Source organism: Amborella trichopoda, chromosome 11 (genome assembly GCF_054954075.1).
Source record: "Amborella trichopoda isolate Santa Cruz 75 chromosome 11, AtrichopodaSantaCruz75HAP2 v2.0, whole genome shotgun sequence".
Classification (NCBI taxonomy): Eukaryota; Viridiplantae; Streptophyta; class Magnoliopsida; order Amborellales; family Amborellaceae; genus Amborella; species Amborella trichopoda.
In genome coordinates this window covers 32,429,492-32,450,513 of record NC_142346.1, presented here as the reverse complement: position 1 = coordinate 32,450,513, position 21,022 = coordinate 32,429,492, and the positions used below count along the sequence as shown (strand labels likewise).

Below are 21,022 nucleotides of genomic sequence, written 5' to 3'. Positions count from 1 at the left end.
TGCAAACTGAGATATTGGGCCAACAGTTGCCGATTTGAATTCATCTCCTCTGAATTATAGGACAACAGAAACAAAAACGTACCGTACAACTTTTGGTTCATCTGGAATAAATTGGAAGTCCCCAAAGTCAACGTATCATTTTTTTTGGGTTTGTTTTAGTGAGTTATTTGAGACAAATCAAACACAGACAAAATGGATACGATACGAACCCTCCAAAAACAAAACTTAAATTTGTAGTAGTATGGGGAATCATGAGGTATACAAAACAAAGAATTTAAAACCACTTTACACAAACTTCCATTGAACCTTTGGAAAGCCCTTATTTGTTAGGATATAGATATCTCTGGTCCATATTGATACGTATCATTATGGATATATGGGTATGTATCTCTTGATAAGATTAGGTATTTAGAAGATAAGAAGAGATCAAGTCAAAGTTACTTGGTCATCAAGTTAGTTTGGTGATAAGGCCTCCTACTATTTACCTTTATCTCCAAGAATCATGTCATATTTATCTCATGTAATTGTATGATTGTCATCTATATATAGAGGTACTTATAGATGTAAACATTTATCCAAAATAGTGAAGATATAGCCGGTTGGGGCTTTGGATCTATGGACATAAGGCTTTGGCCTGAACCATGTAAATGTTATGTTCTCTCTTCTTTTATTTCCATCCATTTTCCATTTTATGCTCCTACGAATTCTAACATGGTATCAGAGCAAGGTTCACGATTTGGTATTTCGTCTCGAGCATGTGTTTTCAATTTTTCTCATCGATGAAGCCCTCTATCCTTAGACCACAATCTCTGCTCCAACTAATGGACACAACCCTCGCATGTTCAAGAAAGGCGGGGCAGTCCAAATCTCAACCTCAATTATGGAGTAGAGTCTATTACAGCTTCGAGTCTAGTCAGGGCACGCTGAGCCCCTACAGACCGACTTGCCGCATACAACTCGCCAACCTTGGCAGTTTGCTACCTCACCTGGCTCTGACCCTCTAAAAGAAACAATCAGCGTCATGGTGATCGACAAGCCGGATGATGCCCAAGAAGATCGAATGAACAGGTTCGTGGTGATGATGCAATCCATTCTCGAAAAGATGGATCACTTGGAGGCCTCCAGAGGCCAACTCCCAGCCTGGAGAGGACACAACTCCCAAGAAAACTCCCCTTTGGGTGTTCAAGGCTTTGTCTCCACACTACATTTATTATTTCATTACTAGAAACCATAAGCATGGATGTGAGAGTCATGGAGCAGCTGTCTTGTATATAACAGGTGTTGAGACTATGTTTGCCGATCTAGGTCACTTCAACAAATGAGGAATTCAGATTGCCTTCTCTTACATTGTGTATCCTTGCCACCTCCTAACTTACCGAGGAGAGGCGGCGTATTTGATAAAGAACCCACATAACTTAAGCACCACCTTCTACAGCTCTGTGCCAAGCCCCGTGTTTTGGCCCATGTTTGTGATAGGGAAACTGATGGCCATAGTGACGAGCCAGGCCTTGATATCAGCCATCTTCTCCATCATAAGGCAATCCATGGCTCTAGGGTGCTTCCCTCGAGTTAACATGTTCCACACTTCTTCAAAGCACGAGGGGCAGGTCTACTCCCCCGGAGGTGAACTACTTCCTCATGGTCATTTGCATCCTAATCGTCGTTGGATTCAAGGGAGGTGTCGAAATAGGAAATGCATATGGGGTTGTTGTGATTTGGGTCATGCTCATCACCACTTGCTTGATGACAGTGGTGATGTTGGTCATATGGGACACCAACATCATGCTCATAGACATCTTCTTCTTGGTCTTCATTTCCATTGAGGGTGTTTACATGACCTCTCTTTTCAACAAGGTGCCACAGGGCGGTTGGGTTCCTTTTGCTGCGTCTGCATTTTTTCTCATAATCATGCTGTCATGGACCTATGGGAGGAGCAAAAAAAAAAAAGAATACGAGGTTTAGCACAAGTTGAGCTCGGTTGATCTCCAACAACTTGCCTCCAATTCCGATATTTCTCGTGTTTCGGGTGTTTGTTTCTTTTGCACAAATCTCATTAATGGTATCCCACTCATAATTTGACACTACGTTCAAAATATCGGCTCCTTGCACCAAATCATGGTAGTAGTCACAGTCCGAATTCTCCCTATAACTACAGTCCTACTTGAGGAGCGCTTCCTTATTGGAAAGTTAGGGCCAAAAGGGATAGGTCCTTGGTGCAATATGGATACATGGACCATCCTAGCATGGAGGATGATGTTTATGTGGCAACCGTCTTGGAGAAGCTCAAGGAACTGACAGATAGCTATGAGGAGTTGCAACTGTTAGAGACAGGGAAAGATAAAGGAGTGACCTTTGTGATGGGGAGGACAATTTTGAGGACAAGTGAGAAGACGGGTTGGTTTCAGCGACTCGTGATTAGTTGACGATCATGTTTTCCATTACATGATCCCATTTGATGATGTAGTTTTCTTTTACTCCATCCGGTATAATGATCGAGTTTACTCGATTCTGGTTGATGATCGAATTTTTCGATCCTAGTTAATGATCAAGTTTTCCGTTACATGATCCTATTTGATGATTAAGGCTTTCATTGCTCCATCCTGTGTGATGATCGTCTAGTTTTTCGTTACTCAATCTCGGATGTTTTGAAGAAGAGAGAAAGAAAGATCATTTTCTTTTAGAGAGAGAGTCTTTACAAAGAAAAGAAGCCTCTGAGATAGAAGATCTTCAGAGAAGAAAACTCTAGAGAGAGAAAGTCTCTAGAAGAAAGTAGGGAGCCCAAGAAAGGTTCTTTCTTGGAAGACCCTAGAGAGAGAAAGTCTCTAGAGAAGGTAGATAGCCTAAGAAATGTTGTTTCTTGGAAGACCATGGTGACTTGTGAAATTTATTATGGATTTGATTACTACTCTTTTTTTGGCAACTTAATATTGTTCAAACTCCAGCTACTTTGTGTCAAAGCATCTTGAGTTTGAGGGGGAGTGTTAGGATATGGATATCTCGGGTTCATATTGATATATATCATTATGGATACATGGGTATATATCTCTTGATAAGATTAGGTATCTAGAAGATACGAAGAGATCAAGTCAAAGTTACTTGGTCATCAAGTTAGTTTGGTGATAAGGCCTTCTACTATTTACCTCTATCTCCAAGAATCATGTCATATTCATCTCATGTACTTGTGTGATTATCCTTTATATATAGAGGTACTTATTGATGTAAACATTCATCCAAAATAGTGAAGATATAGCCGGTTGGGACTTTGGATTTGTGGATGTAAGGCTTCGGCCTGAACCACGTAAATGTTATGCTCTCTCTTCTTCTATCTTCATCCATTCTCCATTCTATGCTCCCACGGATTCTAACACAATTTACTATAAACTACAAAATCAAAATACAATAGTCTTAGAATTTGCATAGTTTTTGGTATGGGTTTTCGAGGATTTCATCAACCCATAACCAAAATCCTATCATGGGTTTCGAACTATTTCATCAAACAATGACTAGAATCTCCATGGTTGCATCAAAAGACACTAAGAAAAGAAAACAAAGAAAAAATGGAGAAAAGAAACAACTAAAAAACCAAATAAAAAATAAAAACACTCAGATATGGGAAAAAAAATGCAAAAAAATACCAGTCAATATCGAATATGCAGGGTATACCTGAGGTGCCATAGCCATTGGAGAAAAGTGATAAGCAGCAGGCGTGGGTGTCTGTGAAGCAGGTATTGGGCAAAGTAAAGTTGGAGACGGAGAAAGGAAGCGTATAGAGCGAGAAAAAAGAAGGTAAAGTCCATTTTGGTGCTTCAAAACAAAGAAAGCGCCATTAAATCCAAAATCGAGAGTACATCAAAGTGAAAGTCTTCATTGCTGAACAAATATGGGTTCGCTCCCCCAAACTCCACAGTCGCTACGTCCTCTCTCTCCTTCAGCAGTTGCTACCTCTTCTCTCTCTCACTTCGGTGGTCTCAATCTCACATGCTCTTTATTTCTCTCTAAGTTTGCCTTACGTCCTCTTTCTCTCTAGGAGGTCCAGTGCTCGTATCCTCCCAAGTTTGATGGCGCCATTTATGGGCACTGTGAAGGCACAGGGAGGACACGTTTAGCCATTCATCAATGTGTAATATGGAGTATAACATAGATGCCACCTATCTACCGTCTGTTTACTTAAACAAATGGTGGAACTGAGTTGTTGTCCTTTCTCATCCCACGAACGAAGGGGGTCGATACTCTCAGAAATGAGACATTTATCTTTCGTACAGAGCGGTCATGATTAATTTTGGCCCTTAGATGTGAAATTCACTCGCTCCATTCATTCCGTACAAAGTTAAAAAAAATTACATAAAACCCTAAGACCATACTTTCTATTCAACTTACCCCCAACGTAACCGTTTGTCACTTTTTACCAAAACAAACTTTCTATTAGATTTGACGTCGACTTTTTGGACCCTAGTAGCACATTGTCGAAGCGCACCATCCTATTACCGAAGCGCACAAGTGCAGGACTGCCATAAGACAACTATCGGACGGAAACTGAGTATTGTCGGACCGCCCTTTACATAGTACTGGAGCCCTGGAATCCAATAACATCTACTGCTGGACCACCTTTTGCAACTGTCGGACTGCACTTACACAATGCTGGAGCCCTACTGCTGGATCACACTCTACATAGTGCCGGAGCCCTACTACCGGACCGCACTCTACACAGTGCCGGAGCCCTACTGCTGGACCGCACTTACATAGTGTTGGAGCTCCTATTTTGGTGAGATAGAGGAGAGAGAGGCGTGGGTCAGGTAAAAGTAAGGGAGGATAGTTTAGACATATTTTTACTTTTTTATTTGGTTGGGGAGTATTTGCATAGAAAGTGTATTTTGGGGAAAAAATGTGAGAGAAAAAATTACTTTGGGGCTAAGTTGCATAGAAACTGTAGTCTTGGGCGTTTTTTATAATTTCCCAAAAATAAATTCTCATATTTTGTGAGATATCCATGCTATCAAATTTCACATCGATTGATAAGAACTTAAGACGCAGTTTCTATGCAGCCTAGCCCAGTAAAGTAGAAATGCGGGCCTCTTAATAAAGGAAAATTGTTTCATGCGGGCTGGACGGCATGATTATACATGCTGTCCAAAAAGTGTAAAGGATCCATTTTAAAGATGGATGCAAGTAGGTGTTCCATCTAAAAATAATGGAAACTAACGGTCCAAATGTTTTCTTATTAGAATTATTATTTTTAGTTTTTAATTTTTTTTTATTTTTTTCATATTTATGATCTACATGTTAGAGATTTCAAGTCCTTAAAAAGTAAGTGCAAAATCCATTTCAAAAATAGATTTATTAATAGGCCCGCATTTCTACATGTACAGGTTTGGTCGCATAGAAACCGGGTCTCTTAACAAAAGTATTTTTGAGATGGATTTTAAGACTTAATTTTAAGGATATGTAATCTCTAACATGAAGATCATGAATATGAAAAAATAAATAAATTTTAAAAGCCAGAAATAATAACTGTGGTAAGAAAACATTTGGACCGTTAATTTCCATTGTTTTTAGATGGAACACCTACTTGCATCCATCTTTAAGATGGATGCTGTACACTTTATGGACTGCATACATAGAAATGCGGCCCAGCCCGCATGAAACAATTTTCCTATAACTAATTGTGACGTTATTTAACTGGAGATAAATAGTCTCGTTTTATACAATCCCATATTCCTCAACTTCCCACACGTGCTTTTCAATTCCACCAAAACACTAGCCGGCAATATCAAGGTACATTAAATGTATCGTTTCAAGATTCTTATTTTTTAATAGAGATTTATCTTTATTACATGGAGGTCACAATTGCTACTAGTCATTGGATGTCAAATTAGATATTTTGGAGTGTCACAAAATTCAAAAAATATTTTAAATTAACTTTCAGTCTAGTCAATGACACATTCACAACCATATCATTTAGAATATGTCAAATAAGAATAATTGTAATCTTCTTGCATTAAAAATAGATGGTCTCTTTGAATACTTTTCCTTATCAATTTGCACCTAGAAATTAAGCTATTTAACATTTTATCCAAGGGGTTCTTCACAAATTTTAAAGCCCCATTAGACAAGTGCAATTTGAAATTTGAACACAAGAATTATGGGATATTAAAAATTAGATAAAAAATATATAGGCAGAGTGTTAAATAGTCCAAACCTATAGCATGGTAAATTTTCCTTTTTCTAATGAGGAATGTTGAAAATTTCTATTTTATTATCAAAATTAAAAAATAATACCCTTTATTTTATATTTTAAACTTAAATCCTGGGACCACACATTGTATTTTAACTTTTTTCAATATTTCAAATTAAGCCCAATTTTATGGCATTCATACTTCTCACCGCCATGCATTTATAAATATAAAAAGTAATTTAGTAAGCAAAAAAACCAAATACTTCAACAACTTCTGGGCTATTTAATTTTTCAAATTATGTATCTTGTATTTTTAATATGTATGTGATGACGAGAAGTGTTAACATCCCAAACTTAAGCTTAATCCTATGTATCAAAAAAGTGAGACTCGAATAGAAAAGACATAATATAGATGTCAACTTTTGTATTTTGACTATAGATTGTGATTTATTCTATAAATTTCCTTTTTACTGCTATAACATGAGGAAAGTTTTTTTTCCTTTCGGTATTTATAAAATAAAAAAGTTATATAAGGTTGAGGTCCCAAACAATCAAATTAAGGCATACCTCAAAATATCACCAAAAGGGCTCGTCGCGATATTGAAAAACCCTCAAATAGATCATCTTCAACTTGGGGTATAGACGTGAAAAAATAATGGATTTCAAGTTTGGGAAATAGCGCATCTTGCAATGCATTATTTGAGCCATCAATTTTCAATATTTTCAAGTGTTTATAAATCTGATCGATCTACTCTATTTTTGAAGCTTTAAATTTTATGATTAAAAATAAAAATAAATTTTCAAGCCATTGCAAAAATATCTCCTATTGAAAAATCATATTTCGATATTGTTTATATGTATTTCGTATTTTGATTGTTTAGGGCCTCAATCCTATACAAACCATACCCTTTATCAAATGGATGTGGTTTGTATGGAGCCGAGGCTCTAAACAATCAAAGTAGAGCGCACCTTCAAATAGTGTCCAGAAATGTGGTTTCAATACTAGAAATCTTTGTAATAGCCTTAAAATATATTTTCATCTTTAATTATAAAATTTAAAGCTTAAAAACTAGTGTAGATCGAGCAGATCTACGAAAACTTGAAAATCTTGAAAATTGACGGTCCAAAAATACGTTAGAAGATGCACTAGTTCCAAAACTTAAAATCCATTCTTTTTCTATGCATCTTGATGTCAAGATGATCAATTTGATGGTATTTGGGCATCAAAACAACATCTTCTAATGAAATTTTTGAGGTGAGCTTTAGTTTGATTGTTTAGAGCATTGGCTTTATATAAGCTTTTTCTTTATCAAATACCCCTTTTCCATTAGCATTTCTCGTCATCGACGAGGGCCGTAAGAGTGAGCAAGAATAGCGAGGTGCAACATTAAACCTGCACAAGTTAAATCAAATGATTCTATCAGGGAAAATCCAATCTAAGAGTATTTTTAGCAACCCAAAATTTGGGGATGTTACCTCTTCAACCCACATGTTAAACACTAAAAACAATATCCAAAGTTGTATTCTATATGCGTTTTAAATAAATAATGTTCGACTAGAAATAGAAATTGTCCAATTTTTTAATGGTGAGATCTAAAACTCAAAATTAAAATGTTTTCTTTTAAACATTATCATCTGTTTAGGTGGTTTCCAAAATTTCAGGTAAAAATAAAAAATAAAAAAAATTCCAAACAAGTTTTCTACCCCAGGAGTAAGTGTACAACATGCGCTCCCACAGAGCATAGTATAGCACAAACAGGATTGGAAGACCCGCAGGAGCATATTGTACATCTACACCCTCAGTTAGAAGACCTACTGGGGAGGATTTTTACAATATAAAAATTTGAGAATCACATAATATCACTAGATGATTATTTTGAAAGAAAATAATAATTTTGAGATTGGAAATATTTAGATCTTGCTCTTTAAAAATTGGATGGTCTCTGTTCAATATTGAGACATTTTTTAAAGGCATAGAGAGCAATTATTAATATTTTTTTATTTAAGTTAGTTTATAGATCGAAGCATTTTAATACCCCAAATTTTAATTCCTAAAAATAACTCCCATAGTGAATTTTGTCTAACGGAGTAAATTGGACCTTCTTTTTTTCTTTTCTTTTTTTGGTTCGAAAACACGGTTATACAATTTTTTTATTAAACCAAGCAATCCGATGGTTCAACATCAGACGGCATGTTGTTCAATTATTTTAATTGAACAATGTAGTATGATGTTTAAACCATCAGACTACCTTCTATTAAATTTTTCTAAGTAATCATACGATCCAATGATTCTATCATCAAACTGCTTGATTTAGATAAAATAAAAAAAAGCAAAAGATGGTGCGATGTTCAAACCATCAGACAACATTATTTACTTAAAAAAAAAAACACAAGGCAGTCCGATGATCAAACCATCGAACCACATCAAACGATTTGGAATTTCCCATATCTTTGAATAAATACGAGGATTAAAAAAAAAAAAATTAAAAATTAAAAATAAGAAATTTGTTGTAATATATTTTTAATATTTTCTATTATTTTAGAAAAGATTGGGAAGTATTTTAGCCATAAATACTTATTTTAAATTTCCCCTTTTTTTGGATTATTTCTAAAATACCTCTTGACACAAACAAAAAGACTCTCAAATTGATTATCTCAACCTCAAGATGTATGGAGTTGATAAAGAAAAACGTTTTCAAGTATTGAAAAGAGTAATAATTCTATGAGACCCTCTTACACCCATGTGTGTAGGATCCCAAAAGATCACCATTAAATTCGGTACAAATATTTAAAAAAGTCAACTCCTACACCCATGTGATAACTTTTTTAGGGATCTGTGTCAAATTTAATGGTGATCCTTTAAAGTCCTTCACACATGGGGTGGGAGGGTCATATAGGATAATTACTCTATTGAAAATAGTGCATCTTATAATGTGTTATCTAGACCGTCAATTTTCAAGATTTTCAAGTGTTCATAGATCTGCTCGATCTACACTATTTTTTAACTTTAAATTTTAATATTAGAGATAAAAAATAAATTTTCAAACCAACATAAAGCTTTTTAATAATTTTAAACAACATATTTTGACAATATTTAAAATATACAAGATTATCTAGAGACATTTGTTAATCTTTTTGGGTATTCTAACGAACCCAACACCACTATAGTCTCTATAACAGTGGTATTTCATTCTTTTTTTCATAAATTTATAATAATCTATTTTGATAATATATTGGTCTTTAGTGATAACCAAAAGCGCATTTTTAACGATATTTCATGTTTTAAGGAAGAAATCACCTTTCATAAATTTTTAACAACACTCATTCACCTTATTTTCAGTTTTTATTGGTTAGGTAATCTCATTCAAGGGGATTGAGTAACATTCCCAACCTTTAAAATTGAGAAATAGGCCAAAACACATAGTATCAATCCCAACCTTTAAAATGGATATAGGGCCAAACACAAACATAATATCAATCCCAATCCCAACTTTTCAAAAATGAGAAATATGCAAAAACACAAACATAGTAACAATCCCAATATCAATCCCAACCTTTAAAATGGGAACACAAACATAAAATCAATCCCAATCGCCAGTATGCCCAATCCCATAATTTGCACAAAAACAAAATCGACAGTATGCCCAATCCCACAATTTGCACAAAAACAGTAATGTGTATGAATCCAATGCAGCAATGACTATGAATCCCAACCTTTAAAAATGGAAAATAGGCCAAAAATCCCAACCTTTAAAAATGGAAAATAGGCCAAATCCCAACCTTTAAAAATGTGAAATAGGCCTAAACACAAACATGGTATGAATCCGAATCAACACATCAATGATTATCAATCCCAACCTTTAAAAACAACACATCAATGATTATCAATCCCAACCTTTAAAAAAAAAAAATGGGCCAAAACACAAGCATGTCAACACATCAATGATTATCAAATCCCAAGCTTTAAAAATAGGAAATAGGCCAAAAACATGTATCAATCCCAATCAACAGTATACCCCATCCCACAATTAGCACAACAATCCCACAATTGGCAGTTGGCACAACAGCAGCCCTCTACTTGAGACTTGGTTTTAATCCCAATCAACAGTATACCCAATTCCACAACAGTATAATCAACAGTGTACCCAATTCCACAATACTTGAGACGTGGTTTTAATCCCAATCAACAGTATACCCAATTCCACAATACCCAATCAACAGTATACCCAATTCCACAATACTTGAGACTTGGTTTTAATCCCAATCAACAGTATACCCAATTCCACAATACTTGGGACTTGCTTTTAATCCCAATCAACAGTATACCCAATTCCACAATACTTGAGACTTGCTTTTAATCCCAGTCAACAGTATACCCAGTTCCACAGTACTTGAGACTTGCTTTTAATCCCAATCAATAGTATACCCAATTCCACAATTGGCACAACAGCAACCCTCTACGTCAGACTTGGTTTTAATCCCAATCAACATCATACCCAATTCCACAAATTGTCACAACGTCACACTTGGTTTTAGATTGATCATGATGTTGTTGTGCTGATTGATTTGTTGTGCATAACTGTCATAGTAGTGAAGAAGAGCCAAGTCACCAGGAGAAAATAAGAACATACAAAAACACAACAATGAGAATGCATGATGCCCTCTTGTACCATACAAAAACACACCAAGAAGAAAATGAGAATGCATGATGCCCCTGTTATACCATACAAATACACTAGTTGTATGTGATATTCTTTATCTAAACTTTTTGAGCGATTACATTATGAATATTAGCAATTTTGCATTATTAACACGAGAGTAGACAGAAACATGAGAAGTTCCCATCAAAGCAAGAAAATACCTTTTTGGGTGGTTACATTATGAATATTAGCAATTTTGCATTATTAACAGGAGAGTAGAAAGAAACATGAGAAGTTACCATCAAAGAAAAAAAATACCAGAGATGAATTTCGAGATTGGGTGGTGTTGAATTATACTTTAAATATAATTTTCAGACTTATTTATTTTATTTTTTTGGGTATTTTTTGAGATTTTTGCAAAAACATTTTAACCCTTTTTAGCATGGTTGGGACTTTTACAGTTAGAGCCAGTTACCCAGACCATGGCCGGGGTTCGAGGCCGGTACGTGCAATCGAATACTGGTGTAAAGAGAGGAGCCTCGTATTACAAACATTGGCAAGTGTTATATGAGTAGATTAGAGTGGGACGTCTCATCCTTTTGTGCAAATATATATCTACTATTACATTATTAAGTGAAGGTTAAGGGGTGGATAAGGGTAAAAATAAATAAAACTATGCCTAGAGATAATGTAGGGCAAGTGATAATGTAGGACAAGTGACTTGGGTGGATGAGTGTAAAAATAAATAAAACTATGCCCAGAGATAATGTAGGGTAAGTGACTTTAAATATGTATAGGGCAAGTGACTTTAAATAGGTGTTAAGGTGGGTATTGTGTGGGCAAGTGACAATGTAGGGCAAGTGACTTTAAGTAGGTGTTAAGGTGGGCATTGTGTGGGCAAGTGATAATATAGGGCAAGTCACTTTAAATAGGTGTTAAGGTGGGCATTGTGTGGGCAAGTGATAATGTAGGGCAAGTCACTTTAAATAGGTGTTAAAGTGGGCATTGTGTGGGCAAGTGATAATGTAGGGTAAGTCACTTTAAATAGGTGTTAAAGTGGGTATTGTGTGAAAAAATTGAGATAACTATTATGAAAGATATAAAAAAAAGAAAATAAGATTGCATCTCCTTGCAAGAGAGAAATAAATGAAGGGTCGTATCTCCTTGTCAGCGAGAAATAAACATCCTTTCCTGTTACTAAGAAAGAGTTTAGAGAGAGAAAAAAAAGATACATCTCCGTAGGGTGGACAAAGGTCAAAGAGAGAAATAAACATCGTTTCCCGTTACTAAGAAAGTTTAGAGAGAGAAAAAAAAAAGTACAAAGGTTGCATCTCCTTAGGGTGGAAAAAGGTCAAAAAAATAAATAAAAAAGAAGACTATTTCTAGAGATAATGTAGGGCAGTGATTTTAGAGAGAAGGACAAAAGTAAAAAAAAATATAAATAAATAATGAGATTATTTTTAAAGATAATATTGGGCGAGTGAGTTTTAGAGAGAAAGAAAGAAACAGTTGCATCTCTTTGTTACGTATAGTATCATGTGGAGTGAAAAAAAGGGCAAAGTTGCACCTCCTTGCCATCTAGAGAGAAAGAAAAGGACATCACGGCATCTTCTTATCAACCAGAGTGACACACCGAGCCATACATCATTTTCACAAGGAAATAAAGATAAAAAGATACCAACAATAAAATTCCACGGCCATTTTTTATCGGTTGTATCTCTTTGCCATCGACTCTTTTATTATTATTATTATTATTATTATTATTATTATTATTATTATTATTATTATTATTATTATTATTATTATTATTAATAGTAACAGTAACGCATTATTTTCTCATGCTAATTTTCAAATGGTGAAGTAAAGATATTTATGAAGCCCTCAAAAAAAAAATCTAAACTAATTTTCAAGTGGTGAAGTAAAGATATTTATGAAGCCTCAAAGAAAGGATATCAAAACTAATTTTGAAGTGGTGAAGTAAAGATATTTGTGAAGCCTCAAGGAAAAAAAAAGGTTAAAAAGGTTCTCACATGCTAATTTTCAAATCATAAAGTAAAGATATTTATGAACCCTCTAAGGTGATATTTATGAAGCCTAAAAAAAAGGATATAAAAACTAATTTTGAAATAAACTAATTTTGAAGTGGTGTGGTAAAGATATTTGTGAAGCCTAAGGTTGAAAAGGTTCATGTTGTAAAAAAAAATAAAAAATAAAAAAAACAAAAGAAAGCCAAGAATATGGAATATTTGGTTGAAAAGGTTCCCACTGTAAAAAAAAAAAAAAAAATGTATATGGAATATTTGCTTTTAAAGAAAGAGTATTAGAGGGGATATCCATTTTTTTAAAAGGTGTATTGAACCATTAGTCTCTTCTAATGTTCCAAGTTAAAGTTAAAATTAATACAAACTCAAAATCTTTCAACTATTTTCCAATCCAAATTCAGAAGGATGTTGTTGAACTTTACAATTTTTGTTATTGAGGATGATATTGAACTCAAAAGTTTGAAAATTGAAGTTCAAATAGTATTTGGAACAAAGCATTTTTAGGGACATCCTATTCACATTCAAAGCATGGGCCTAATCATATATAAATAAAGTATGTAATAAAAAGGGCATATTCTACCAAAGAAAATGCCAAATGCATATTATTTTTCAATATTTATTTCAAAATATACAAATTTTATGAGCATACTTTTAAAAACTCAAATTCTTTAAAACTATAGGTGATATTATATATATATATATATATTAAAATTTACAATTAAAAATAAAAAAATTAATAAACTAATTTAACCATGATGATGTTTTTAGTAATTATAACATATTATTAAGAGATTGTCTATAAAGAGACTATTTATCTTTTGTATATGGATGCCATAATCATTCCCACTCATTAGATGTCAAATTGAATGGTTTGGGGTAAGTCACGAAATCCAAGAAATTATTTTTTTGGAACTTTGTACTTATTTAATGATACTCTACAACCATCCATTTTGAAATTTAAGGGATAAGAATGATTGTGACCTTCATGTACAAAAGATAAATGTTATCTTTGTAGATAATCTCTATTATTAAAATACACAAATTTTATGACAATATTTTTAAAAATCAAATCCTTTAAAACTACAGGTGATATTAAATATATTTATATGTTAAAATTTACAATAAAAAATAAGGAAAAATTACATAAATATCCATATCTTTCCAGTTATTACAGATATGTCCGTTTTTTCAACTTTATGACACTTAAAAAAAAACGAAAATTCCCATTTTCGGTTTTGTAATTTTTTAATAAAAGATAGATTTTTTATTTTATTAAAAAGCCAAAAAAAAGGCCCATCATGAATGGGCTTAGCTTTTTGATTATCATGCATGTTTCTTTACTTTCATGTCAAAGGTTCGAGTCCCCCATCGCAATCTATTTTTTAAAAATAAAAAGTGGATGCTTTTTATTTTATTAAACAGCGAAAAAAAAAAAAAAAAGGAACCATCATAGAATGGACAGGATTTGATACCAAAACCTCTTTAAGAGGATCATAAGCTTTTACCAATACACTTGAGCAATAATGTTAAAAATAAGTATCGTATTACATATATATAGAGAAATGATCATATAGGACCCTCCCCTACCTATGTGTGTAGGACCCCAAAGGATTACCATTAAATTTGACATGAATCTATAAAAAAATCAAGTCCCACACCCATGTGATAACTTTTCTAGAGATCCTATAGGACCCTTCCCCACCCATGTGTGTAGGACCCTAAAGGATCACCATTAAATTTGGCACAGATCTATTGGAAAGTCAAGTCCCACATCCATATGATAAATTTTCTAGAGATATGTGTCAACTTTAATGGTGATCTTTTAGGGTCTTACAGATATGGGTGGGGAAGGGTTCTATAGGATCATTACTTATATATATATATATATATATATATATATATATATATATATATATATATATATATATATATATATATATATAAATGTCTTCCTAACGCGTGTATGCGAAAATGAATAGTCATTTCACCTACCTTCATCACTGTCCAAGTTTCGTCGTTCGGTCACGATTGTCTAATAGTGTTTTATTTTTCATTTTTTATTTATAAATCGGAATGAATTGAAAATTGGAAAGTATATATATCTTACTGAGGCGCATCTAATAAAAATATAAAAAAAATTATCCACAAAAATAGTATTGATCAAAATACCCCCAAAATGTTTTGGGGGTATTTTGGTCAATTTTTTCATGTAAAATATTTGTTTTATATTTTTTAAAGATTCCCCTATTTTTGATGAATACACCCTCCAAATTTTAGGCCATTATGATATGTATAAAATATATTAAAAATAAAATACTACCAGACAATCGTGACCGCGTGATGAACTTTGGACGGCGATGGGGGTAGTTGAAATCACTGTTCATTTTCACCTGTAGGCATTGCGTAGTTTTTTCCATATGAAAAAGTTTTCCTAACGCCTAAGGTGAAAATGAATAGTGATTTCGGCTACCCTCATCACCGTTTCCATATATATATATATACCTTATTTTTATTATTATTATTTTTTAACACTCTGAGTTACAAGCATTAAAATTCGGTTTTTCAAAAACAGAAAATGGGCAGTTTTGTCTTTTTAAAAAATAGTGTTATGAAGTTGGAAAAATATATATCTGGGTAATAACAGAAAGCTGTAGGTATTTTCTTAATAACAGGAAATATAACAGATATTTACATAATTTTCCAAAAAATAATAAACCAATTTAACCTAAGGATGTCTTTAGTAATTATAATATATTACTAATGAAGTAATAGCAAAGTACTTATGATTTTTTAATGAATATCATAATTATATTTTTAATTATAGATATTCTAATGTGTATTGTTATTACAATTTTATTAAAAATGTAATTATGATATTCATTAAAAAATAATAAGTATAATTTCATTAACTGTAATATGAAAATTACACAGATTATTAAAATTAAAATTAAATATTATTAATATATTCAAATAATAAAAATAAAATTATATCAATTTATTATAATTAATTTAAAGTTAAGATAATAATTTAACTTATTATCTTTTATAGTAATATTTGAATCAACATTGATAATATGATGAGGTAAACATAGTACTCACTTCGGTGTTTTAAAAATCGAAAAGGGTAGTTCTATTTTTTTTAAAAAATGTTATGACGTTGAAAAAACGGGTATACATATTATACTAGAACTTCGCGGTAATTATGTATTAACGTTAAATATAATAAATATATATGTTATTTTCTCTTGTTACAATGTATACTATTTTTAGAGCTTGAATCCTAATTTTTTTCACAACCATAATGTTCAAATCGAGACAATTGATATATAGGTTTTCCAATGGTTAAATTGCAATCTTCGATTTTGATAGGGTTGTAATCCGTATCGAACCATTTTTCATTTTTTCACAGGGACCTTCAAATTAAATTAAACTATAGGTAAAGATGTTAAATGACTTCATCTCTCATAGATATTTTGATAAATTTCCTAAATAAAGAACCAATGGATATTGTTTAAAAGGGATGTATCCCATAATTCGTAGGACTGAAAAGGAAAAATCAATAGATGCAAACGAAATTTCCTGAAAAAAGAACCAATGGACTATAGTTTAAAAGCGATGGATCCCATCAATTCGTGGGACTGAAAATCTCAAAAAAGTAAAAAATCGATAGGTGTAAACGGAATTTCCTATTGTTTAAGAGCGTTGGGTCCGAACATTTGTAGGACTGAAAACGTCAAAACCAATAGGCGTAAAGTAAAACGCCAAAAAGGTCGCAAATTAGGTACGCACACCCGGTGGGACTCGAACCCACAATCGCCTGATTAGAAGTCAGACGCCTTATCCATTAGGCCACGGGTGCTGTTCATAGCTATTGTACTTACCATTTGATCTTAGATCCGACGTCCCAAAGTATTTTATTCTTAGTTTTTTATACAAATTTTGTGAATTATAAATTCGGTACATGCCATCTTCTCATTGGGGCTCACCTATAAAAAATATTAAAAACAATTTTTAGATAAAATATAATGACCAAAATACCTCTTCAATCTTTCAGGGGTATTTTGATTATTTTATTTTATTGAAAATACTGTTTTAAAATTTTATGCTAGTGCGAGTTTAATAGAGGATTGGATGTTCAAAATTTGGTGTCAAAAAAGTTTATATAAAATAAATTAAAAATAAAATAGTTTAGAGACATGACATTGTGATTGAGGCAATCTTAGCCCTCCATTCAGAATGGACAGTTGGATAAGGAGAAGTATATAAGTTTTCTTTCACACTCCTCTCTCCCACTTGAAAACAAACTTACCAAACGTTAACACAATGGAACTGGGATTGTCCACTTCTGTTGGGAAGGTATTGAGCGTTATAAATGCATTAATATAAAAAGGGAAATAAGGATGAACTAACAACAATGAAAAAGTGTAACAACTAGGGCTGCCAACGGTCCAGCCCGGCTTGAGGCTTGGAACTGTTCAGGCTGAACCTCAGCCGGGCCTTACCTGTTAAGGCTCTATTGGGGTGGCGTGGGTTGGGTTTGGGCTTTACCCATTGAGAAGAAAAAACCATATGCTAAAATAGTGTTAGAGACAGAAAGAGAGATTGGGTTTCTAGATAGAGAGAATAAGTTTTAGAGAGAGATATTTTTAGAGAGAGAAAGAGAGATTGGGTTTTAAAGAGAGAGAATGAGTTTTTAGAGAGAGAAAGAGAGATTGGGTTTTAAAGAGAGAGAATGAGTTTTTAGAGAGAGAAAGAGAGATTGTGAAAGTTTAAGATGGTCCAATGTTCTAAACATTGGACTGACCTAAAAGGCTAACACTACCCCAACTTTTGGAGCGGTTTGATGTTTGAAAAATCAAACCGACCCCAAGATACCTCCTTAGCTTATCCAAAAGTCCTAAACTTGAAATAAAGAACACAAACAATTAAACAAAAACCGGTCTTATGTTGCGAACATCAGACCGAAGGGCAAACTAAAAAGAACAAGAAGACACATGGAAGACAAAATTTTCCATATACCTTCTCATAATTTCTATTCTTTTTTTCACGTACGGACGTAAATTTTCTGCTATTATAAAGGGGAATTAATGGCCACCATTTGCATAGAAATTTTGAGCTCATATGCCTCTAAATCTCTTTTGTATTTTATGTTCATACCCTATTTTTATGTTTTATATTTTCTCCAACGATAGCCCATTTTCAAATGAAATTCTTGCTTTCTGGACTCTTTGGATCTCCAGATAGCACTTCAAGGTCTAGAAGTGGACTCTTGAGAGCACTTCAAATCTTCATGGAAGGTTTGATTTGTAGAGCTTCTGGTTTTGGAAACCAAAAATTGTAGTTTACTATCGAACTATAACGGGAAACCTGCTTGAAACTTCCAATTTCCACAAAGGGTGCATACCACTAGTTCCATGCCCCTATTAAAACAAAGGGTGCATACAAGTAGTTCCGTGCCCCTATTAAAGACTGAAGTTCGAAAATGACTGATGGACTACATTGCCTTTCACAATTTTGTTTCCTACACATTTTTTTTATAAAACCCATATCTAACTAAATTTCGCAAGATTTGCCCAACTGATTGGGTTTCATCTGTATTTATAAAAAAAAACAATTTGAGGAAATTAAAGATGATCAAACTGCCTCTGAAAGTTTAAAGGTTATTTTGGTTTTTTTTTTTTTAAATTATTTATTTATATTTTTTTAGAGGTGCGTAAGGGCTAGAAGAATCAGCACCCAAAGTTTCAGCACATTATTAAGTATATATATATATATATATATATATATATATATATATATATATATATATATATATAAAGATAAAATTTAAATACTTATACATGCTATCAACCACCATATTAATATTAATATTAGACTGTTGAGATGATAGCCTTTGAGGTGAACTACAATATGGATTATTTGGTCAATTAAAAAAATATTGACGTTATATTAAACCATTTCTATTTCTTCCTTAATATCATATCTAAATGACAGGTCGGGTCCGGTTGGAACGGAACCTGGACACAAATAGTATTTGAGTCTAAATTTTGGACCTGTCGGGTCCCGGGTCTACTCATCAGGTCTTGGGTTTTGTTAGACCCATTGCCATCCTATGGCTATGAGTTTTTTTTTTTTTTTTTCTGGAAAAAATTTATATAAGTGTGAGGCACTAAACAATCAAATTAGGGCGCACCTCAAAACTTTCATTAGAAGAGGTTGTTTGCATGCCCAAATATCCTCAAATTGATCATCTCGACCTCAAGATGCAAAGACATGAGAAAAAAATGGATTTCAAGTTTTGGAAATAGTGCACCTTGTAATGCCTTTTTTTACCATTGATTTTCAAGATTTTCATAGATCTGCTCAATCTACAATATTTTTATCGCTTTAAATTTTGTAATTAGAGATGAAAATATATTTTAAGGCTATCAAAAAGTTTTATCGTATTGAAACCACATTTCTTGACACTATTTGAAGGTGCGCTTGACTTTGATTGTTTAGAGGCTCAGCTCTATACAATCCTCACCCCCTTTTTTTTTTTGGCTCTTTTTGACCATCATATACCCTAAGACTCTAAATGTTGTCAACATTGTGACAACATGAACACCTAGCGCGCACCTGAAGGCACATGATTGTCATCATATACCTTAAGACTATGGGTACATGACCCGACCCAGCCCCAAACCCGAATAGTATTCGGGTCCAAAATTTGGACCCATACCCAGACTAGAGGTCGGGTATAACCGTCGGGTCCTGGGTCTAGCTAATCCTTTGCCACCCCTACTCATTTAAGTGTATAAATAAAAAAATAAAAAATAATTCAAATAACATAAATGACCACGATATCCCTCAAAGTTTAGGCATGCCCTCACCCATTTATTTTGTGACGAATAAACCACATTTTTTTTCATGGATGACCTACGATTTTAAAGTTTCCATCATTGAACAAATATCGCCATCTGATGACAGGAACTCCAATGGTAGGGTTTCTAAAATCCCTTCTTCAATCAAACATATGCTCCAAGGTTTTTTGGAATTCCATACAAACACAATATTTTTTAAATTCTAGACATCAAAATATCTAGCTTCCAGAAGTTTAGACTGTAAGGTTCTCGAGAGCCCCTTAGCTTGCAGAACCGGGAAGTCCAAACACCGGGATCTCACCCAAGATCGTGTACATGATTGACTAAATGCGAAGTAGATGAATACAACTATAAATCGAGTGCGAGAAATAAAGCAAACATAAAAAGCACACCACAACAACACACGATTTATGTGGTTCACCCTGTAGAGCTACATCCACAGCCTCGGCAACTAGAAATCCACTATCACAACAGATATTACAGTTTGGATTATAAGAGATAATACCTATCTCTAAACATCGGTAACATACCATCACCGATCTTCTCTTCTATACCGCTCTCTTGACCGAGCAACACCGTCGATGAACATTATCTTTCCCACCGCAATACCGCTATTGGAAAGATAACCTCCAGAGCAACATAGAGATTTTCTTTATCTAGAAGTGGAAGTTAACCAACCTAAAACTCTTGGGAGTACCACCCCTCTCTCAGAGGTCATGCCTCTCTGTCATGGAGACTCATCTCTATATTGGAGATCCATTCCCATAACCCCCAAAAGGGTGACCCTCAAAATATGGGTATTATGTCTTCTTTCACTCTCTTTTAAACATATTACTTTCTTGCTTCCCAAGAAAGTCAATTTTTTATTTCCATAATACCTTAATTTTTACAAGAAAATATGGGTATGGTGATTTATGTTGAAATCTTGAAGGAAGAGATGGACCTCTTTCCCAGGATTATTGACGGTATCGCGAGACTTGGAATCGCAGAGATTAGGCCCTTTCCTAAAACAATGAGAACTCAAAATTGATTTTGTGGTCTACCTCTCCATGGTCATGAACCCTTTCTTAAAGAGGGATGGAAGAAGCCGTTCTCCAATGTTCGACTTTCCTCCTAAAATCTTTGAGAAATGTGGCCATGTAATCTTGGGTGGTGGGTGGTTATTTTCTACCCATTAGATAACGACACTTTTTCTTTCTAAGAAGCCTCTCTATTTTAGTGATAATCATTAAATTATAAGAGAGAGAAGTATTGTACGTTTAAAGGCCCTATAGCCACGCACACATGTACCAACATCTCCCATTT

The 21,022-nt window shown here is 33.7% G+C and overlaps 1 non-coding gene and 1 pseudogene across 1 annotated transcript; one reads left to right on the top strand and one right to left on the bottom strand.

The window, feature by feature from the left end:
- Positions 1 to 251: 251 nt before the first annotated feature.
- Positions 252 to 2,423, top strand: LOC105421794 (potassium transporter 26 pseudogene; annotated as a pseudogene).
- Positions 2,424 to 16,640: 14,217 nt separating this feature from the next.
- TRNAR-UCU (transfer RNA arginine (anticodon UCU)) lies at positions 16,641 to 16,713 on the bottom strand. Its single transcript has one exon. It is a non-coding gene; the product is annotated as a tRNA-Arg (tRNA).
- Positions 16,714 to 21,022: the final 4,309 nt, after the last annotated feature.